This window comes from Filicampus tigris, chromosome 4 (genome assembly GCF_054856515.1).
Source record: "Filicampus tigris isolate MCC_2025a chromosome 4, RoL_Ftig_1.0, whole genome shotgun sequence".
NCBI lineage: Eukaryota > Metazoa > Chordata > Actinopteri > Syngnathiformes > Syngnathidae > Filicampus > Filicampus tigris.
The window spans coordinates 21,141,840-21,150,211 of NC_141220.1; positions in this window are offsets into that span (position 1 = coordinate 21,141,840).

Below are 8,372 nucleotides of genomic sequence, written 5' to 3' on the forward strand. Positions count from 1 at the left end.
TCAGGAGGCGGCCATTTTGTCACTTCTGTCGATTGAAAATGACATCACAACTCGACTCACCTGTTTTCTGAAGCTGAGCCATGATTAGTCGTTATCTGAGCCCTGAGCAGTTGTGATGTCATTTTCAGTCGACAGAAGTGACAAAATGGCCGCCCATATGGTTAAAAAAAACGGGTGAATTAACTCTTATTCAACGAACGCAATATTAATCAGAATGTCGTGTTGGGAACGTGTTGTTGAAAAAAATGTGTTTGGGTTGATTCCTTCTTCAATGCGCACGTATTTTAAGAAAATCGATTTTTGAAGTTTGCAATCGGCTGCTTATATGCGTCACTGAAATGTGTGCTATGCATTTCACCTCTTTCTGTCATTGCAAATGACAATTTTATCCAAATACAGTAGAAGTCCACGACCATTTTCCCAAAAACAAACAAACAAACAAACAAACGCTAATGCAAGCGCTTAGCAAAACACAAAACCAGTGATGACCACCATGGAACTAGAAATGGAATTACTCATCACAATATGTCAAAAGCAACAATAGGTCAACATAAACACAAGAAGAGAGCTGAAGGTGCATTGGGAAGTAAGATGGGTTTATGTGAAGAGACTCACCACTCAGGCATTGGTACTATCCTCCTTCGGATGTTCGTCACCACGCCAGTCATCAAAATGAACGGTGAGTACACAACTTATTGGGTTTAATGCACGGTGGTTAACTTGATTCCACACTTGGGCCGGGGGGTTATTCTGTATCTTAAGACCACCATCCAAAAATCTGCACTAACCACATTGTGTGCTGAATGACAATGCGTCTTTCCACAGTGTGACCGTCCAACGTGCGTGTGTCTGTGGGTATGTGAGGGGCCTGCAGCTCTAACGGGATTGTGGCAGACACTCTGAGACGCAGCCATCTTAGTCAGGTCGCCGCATCACAGTCAAACCCTTGTGAGTGTGTTATCCCCCTCCGCATATTTCCCTCCACAACCTCCTCTTCACCGTCTTCTTCTTTCCTCTCCGCCATCGGACACACCAACACGGGGGACGGTTGTCTCGGGGAATGGCAACACAGAAACTTTAGCGACACTAAACACAAACGTTTCTCAGGACTCGCGCGCACACATTTCTTCACACCTTTACATTGTGCTTGATGCTATCCGTGTTTGGATCTCGTGCCTCTTACTCCCAAAAGTCCTTCCCTTCTTCTCAACCCTTGTCACTCTACCAACATTTGCACAGTCGCACACAACCTTTACGATCCTCTCCTATTTGTACTAACACACACGCGCATGCACACACGCGCGCGCGCGCACACCACCCTGGTGTGACATTGCTTATAAACACAACCAAGTAATTAATTCACAATGAATAATTTGCATTGCATAAACAGAACATTTGCTCTTTCAGACAATGGCAAAAATGACAGTTCTTAATAAAAAAAAAGCAGGCACACTTCTGATGTATATACATTTGAATGGGTCGTAATAGTCAATTGATAATAAAACTAAAACTACTCATTTTTACAAATGTTTTAATTCAAAGAGGCAAGTCAACTTTTGTAGATGAATTATTTGGGCTGATTCAGAATCTGCCCTTGTTTTTCCTCTAGCACATCGGGTTTTCATGATAATAACAATAATAATAATAATAATAATAATAAATCACAACATTAAAATTGGACGCCCTGCAAAAATATATGGTGACAATAGAATTTCTCTCAGGTGACTTGTGTTTTGGCAGTGGTCTGGGCACAAAAAAAAAAAATCGGACCCCGGGGGCTATCACCATGATGTTACGCCTCTGCTTCCATCCATCTAAAACTTTAGAAATGCTCCAATATTCCAGCCAAATTATGACCCAAAATGTAACTGTAAAAGTCCATTATTAAAGACGTGTTCCAACAAATGAGCATAGCTCAGAACAACAGTGACAATATGAAGATGACTTTAAAAACGAGCTTTCCCGCACTTGAGTTCAGGTCTCCAAATGGAAACTTACCAGACGTCAACGAGGACGCCTTTTTGCTGCAGCTGACCTGAATGTGTACTGTAGATTGCGTGTTATGAGCTGAGGTGACGAGGGAGTGCAGACGAGCAAGCGGGGCACGGAGTTATAGAAAGACAGAAGACAGAGCAAAGAAAAGAAGATAATGAACACGGACAGCATATTTCCAGCAGTGATTTTCAGAGAAGAGCACACTCTGAATGTGGCTGAGGGGTTCCATGTTTGGATTTAATAATACAAAGGTTCTCTTGGCAGGTTTGGCCAAATCTCATCGCGAATGACTTCTTGCAACATCGCGGGCCCTTCTTTACCAGGGAAGACACCGAGCAAACGTGGCGTCAAGATTCCTATGAGTCTAGGAATTGATCTAGGAATCTAACAGTTGTTCATGATCGAGTAATGTGCATGCTAGGGGCGAGCCGGCCATGGGGAATTTCCTGAAAATGAGTCTATGATCTATGATGAGTAAATGATCTATTTACGGGCCGATCCCCATCCCCATCAACGTACGACGCCCACTCCCCCACGTCGACGTTTAAATTTAGGCGCATGACGCCCGGCGGCTGATAATGATTTCGAAGTCCCAACTAGGAACGGCTTATGCGAGTTAAGCAGGATAATCGGCCCGGTTTCATCCCAGAATCTTCACTGCCGACAATCGTAGGTCGGCCCAGATTTTCGTAATGGCTCCAAAGGTAATCTTAGCAGATATTCCTGACATGTGTGGTGTGCTCAGACTGATGTTGACCGCTCGGGAGGATATCCGACCTCAAATCGGGGAAATTCAACATGTTGCATTCTTTTGGAACGACTTCGCACTGTGTGCGGTGTGCCCCTGGGAATCCAAAATCAAAACAGTCAAGAAGCAAACGGAGCCCAACGTCTTTTCTTTTTGAGTCGCTTTTTTTCCGCTAAAACGAATCCACAAACCAGCGCCACCATCAAGACACGATTTGAGATATTTGCTGCCTCTTCGTCCGCCATGTTTGTTTATACGGCAGTCGCGTTTAATCTCGAGGGGTTTTGCCAGATTTTCCGTCCGATGTGAGAATATCCTTAAATGAATCCATTGGTGTGTGATGCGCACACAGTACGCTCAAAATTGTTATACCGGGATTTTTCCTCCCCCGTGTGGGGTCTCTCAACGTTTGGAAGTCGGAAATCTTGCCGTTTGAACGAGGCTTTAGCGGTTGGTGCTGAAAATGTCAGCACACTTAAAAAAAAAAAGGAAAATGATGCTGACTGTAGACATTTTTGTGAATGCTGATTAAACAGTGGGTCGTGTAATTTTAATGAGTGCTTATACTTTTGTGTACATTTGTATTTATTTTTTCCTATTGAATGTCTTGAGTGAACCAAGCGTTTGTTTTTGGAATGTTGGTGAAAACTGACGCAAGCACATGAAGAACATCAGCTTCCTGTGCCTGAGTTTCAAACCCAGAAACGTAGAAATGTGAGACAGAGATCGTAATCACTATCCAACTGTGCCGCCTTAAAAAAAGGCAATACATTTATTTTCATATGACCTCCTAAGAGAGTGGTTGGGAATTTGGGTTGCAGCAATATGATTAACTACGGTTACATGATAGTAGTTCATAGTTCGTCACAAGAATCTCACTGTGTGGCATTTGCAATTTCAGTTTGCAGCTTTGCTGAACGGAGCGTGATCAAGCATCCATATTAGCGGCTACGAATCGTAGCAGTCACGGCAACCCCATCGAATTGGGAAAATGTAAGCATTTGTGCAAATGAAAGTTGAAGCTTTAGTTTGAAAAAAAAAAAGATATAGAAACTTTACAGTAGGATAAATGACAAAATCAAGGTACCGTAGAAGGGTGGGATAAGAAATTTGTAAGAAGCACTTGAGTTAATCATGTATAATATGGATGTCTTTTGGAAATTACAGGCGAATAAACCGAGACATACTTGAAGAATAATTTCCTCAGCTTCCTCCGAAAATAATATTATTCGACACCACATGCATACACTGCACATATTTTATACTGGAGGATTTTATAGCTAAAAACAAACATTCCCAAACTTGCGTCCCAGGTCTCATCACTCTGGAGAAAGGCAGAGGAAAAGAAAACCATCCGGCTGAGAGGAGACGAGAAGAGATCGGGAGTAGGAGGAGTGAAGAGGAGGGAGACTCATGTTTTCTAGCATCCAGCGGGTGTTTTCTTTGAATGGGGAAAGGGAAGGAGGGAGATAGTACAGAAGTGTGCTCGTATGGACGACAACACTGATGGCCAACGATGCTTGTTAGCAAAAACAAAAAATAGCACCTTTACCATCATGTTAAATTGATTAAGTTAAGCTCAACATGTTCTAATACACCATGACTGAATTTAACATTATTAATACTCATAGTTGTTATATTAGCAGTACAGAGTCCTTTCGATGCAGATATTGCATTGCTATTTTTTTACTTTACTTCACTTAACTGGTGCAGGCTAATTAAATGTTTTATGGCTAAAAACGTGAAGTGACTATAGTGTATCTCTGTCGAATGAACGTGCAAACATGTTCACTTTGGCACCTGTAAGCGGCTTTTGAACGACAGTTCTTTTTTTCTTCTCAAAAGTGGCAGGTTTGATTAGTCTTTCAGAAGAAAACCCAACTAAACACACAGTAAACAAGCCGTCATATGTAGGGGGATAAGGACCTTATTTGGCAATCCAAACCACGGAGCCTCGCGTGGCTGCAGCCATTATCAAAAAAGCATGACGGCAGCTTGGACCTTGGTGGTTTTTATTACCAACAAATGGTAAGTTATTGTGCGTTAGCCCATAGTAGACATTAGACAATCTGTTCCCTTCGGATTTCATGGCAGTTGGAGGGGGGCGGGTCAGAAAGTTGCAGGCGTGCCGTGGTTTTACGATTAGGTGCCCATAATTTGAAAGGGTATGTTTGGCACAAGCACAACAATGCTCATCACCGAAAGAAGAGGTCGCCTAAGAGTGAAGCATGGCGGTCATAGCGTCATGCTTTGGGGCTGTTTTTTTTCTCAGCTAGAATTGAGCCCTTGGACAAGGTGGAGGGAAGTATGAGCAGTTCCAAAGAGCAGCGTTAGCACACAACCTTCAGGCTTTATGTTATGCAGCAAAAAATAGCAGGAAAAGCCTACTAGAACAGCTGAATTGCGTTTGGGGTTAAGCAGACGCACTTTAAATGGTGGCGGGTGTATGCTGACTCCCATTTAACAGAAGTTAGAATGTGACTGATTAAATATGAACATATCCCTGTTATAAGCATACATGTGCAAAATCATTATTTAAGTTCCTCATTTTTACTTCCTCTCTTGGAAAGATTTTTTTTTGATGAATAAATGTAATGAGAATTTCAGGTAATATGTTATAGTGGAAAAGGTTTTGAAAAGATTTTTCTTGGTGTCATTTATTTAGTGCATAGACATTTTATATTCACTAGAAATGAACATTCGTGGGTAGTTGTGCGGTTATGGAACTTTATCTTAAAGAGTCCTTTATCCCGTGTCCTTGCCTGGTACAAATTAGGAAATAGCGGGTGAGGCCCATATGGTATCCCTACAGGAGAGGAGAACAGATGACTCAAGCCACATGAATCCGCCTGTAAATAATTGTTTACATATATAGTGATACCTCGACTTACGAAATTAATTGGTTCCGGAATAAATTTCTTAAGTAGAAAATTTTGTAAGGAGAGACGTGTTTTCCATGTAAATGTCCTAATCCGTTCCAAGCCCCCCAATATTCAAACATAAATGTTTTATAAAGCATAAAAATGCATGAAAACATGTAACAAATACATGTTACAATTAGATTATTGCACAATTGTAATAAAAATTGTGCTATCTACCAGTCAATCTGCACACACAGACACATACGGCAGAGGTCCCTCTTAGCCAATGGGATGCCAGGAAGATGCTAGGCTAGCCAATGGCAGAGCAGCTATGAGTATGTTGCGTTCAGGAAATTCCGGAGCTGCGAGTCGCAGCCCATACTGCGAGTATCAGACCATACTTTTATCGTTCGTATCCTGAAATTTCTTTCGTAACTAGAGGCAATATTTTCCTGTTGAGGAGTATCGTAACTTGAAAATTTCGTATGAAGAGACGTTCGTAAGTAGAGGTACCACTGTATTAAAAAAAAATGGATGAACTTCATTGATAATTACCAAGTTGACATTGCAGTTGGCTGCTCGGAGTTCCTTGAACAGTCAAACACACAAATACTAAATGAGAAGCCCAAAACTCATACAAACAAGCAGGCTAACCTGCACCTGATTTCAGTCCAGCTCCTGATGTCACTCAATAGGCCACACCCCTTAAAGGCATAAATCAACACACAAATACTACAGTGGGTGATTAACTGTGACTTTATTTTTCTTATTTCTTTCCATTTCCTTTTATGTTTTAACACAACACAGTACTTTTTTTTTCTTTACTAAAATGTTTGTTTTTGCTTTTGAGGCTGGAATGGATTATTGAAATTTCAATGTGGTACAACGAGTTACGAAACATAATGCATCTGTCACACTGTCACATTGGCAAAGTGAATGTGCAGCACAACAGAAGGTGTTTTACTTAAGTGTCAAGAATATTTGCGATAAAAAGCGTCTTCTTTTGGAAACGCGGTGACCAAAGGGCGACTCTCTCCAAGGAGCACATTTCTTATTTATGAGTCCTGTTAATTCCGATTCCCAACACAGTAAGGACTGGGTGTGTTGAGAGGCCCACTTGAGACGTCCGCACAGTGTGAAGTAGACTTGACTTTTTTTTATTTTTTTTTACTCTAATTGTGTTTTCCTCTGTCCTTTACTGGGTAGTGTGTGTGTGTGTTTATTTCTGTTTGTGTGTGTGCATGGAGACACGCTCATTCATCTCTCTGTTTGTGTGCATGCTTTTTGCCAATTAGGCACTCAATGACAGGACATGTGGCGAAGCAGCTAGTTGAGCTATTCATGGATCAGCAGTTATGAGGGGACATTTCCAAATACCAAGTGGCCCTACACACGTGTACACACGCAAACACAAATTTAGAATGATTGGCATAAAAAGATTTAAGTGAATCAGACAGTAGAGAGATGAGTGTCCATGGATCATATGTTTACATAGTTTTCCTCCTCTGGTGTTAGCTGCATTTGTTCAATAGTGAATGCTGTGAATTATTAATAATGCTTCCAGTTGGAATGAGACTTAAAATGGAAACATCTTCAACCTCAATCAGCAATGGGTTGATTTTTCTCATAATGGTTTAAGCAACAAAGTGTTTATTTTTATTTCAACCAGAAGTAAACCCAAATATATTTTTTTCAAGCATATGTTCCCAGCAGGCCCACTAGTTGAAATACGGCATTCTGATTAATTTTGCGTTTGTGGAATATAAGTTAAGCAGCAAAATGCACCCGTTCTTAGCCATCTCCTCGGGCGGCCATTTTGTCTTCTGTCGACTGAAAATGACATCACAACTGCTCACAACGACAAATCACGGCTGACCTGTTTTCTGAATCTGAGCCGTGATTGGTCGTTGTGAGCAGTTGTGATGTCATTTTCAGTCGACAGAAGACAAAATGGCCGCCCCAGAGATGGCTAAGAACGAGTGGATTAACACGTATTCCACAAACGCAATATTTATTAGAATGCCTTGTTTCAACTAGTGGGCTTGCATAGAACATATTCTTGAGAAAAAAATGTTTGCGTTGACTTCCACTTTAAGAACATGTATGTGAGTAAGCTGTTCTTCATGGGCCTCTCACAATAACACATTTTTCAGGACGATGCAGTCTACCAGAAACTCTCATGAGAAATGATAATAATGATAATAATATGCATACGCAAGCAATGAAATAGTACAAAAAGCGCACCGAATAGGATAGCTTATAGCCAATGCACATTTTTGCGCCGCTAGCATTAGCGCTACTTGGCTACTATTAGCGCTACTTTAAACAGCATGCCATTAATAAATGAGATAAAGAGTTGCACGTGGCTATGAACTGACGGGACACATGCAAAGTGAACTGAAACAGTCCAACTGGACCGTTCAAACAGTTTTCAAAGGCTGTTCCACCCCTTGTGTGTATTTGTGCGAATGAGTGCTAACTCCTACAACGGCGAACAAGGTGACTGACAGCAGAGGGAATGAATCAGCATGACTGACTGCTGAGGACATACATAAAGAAACACACATGTAAACACCATTTTAAAAAACAATCATGTTAATTTTATTAAATATTTATTAGATATTGAATATCATGACAGGCTTCCCTCTGCCTCATGGTTACTTTACAGGACGTGCAAAAACCAAGCGAGTCAAGACAAATCGTCACCATACAAGCAATTAAATCTATAACCTGTCTAGTTCTGAAAATGTGTCTTTGAGTGACCCATT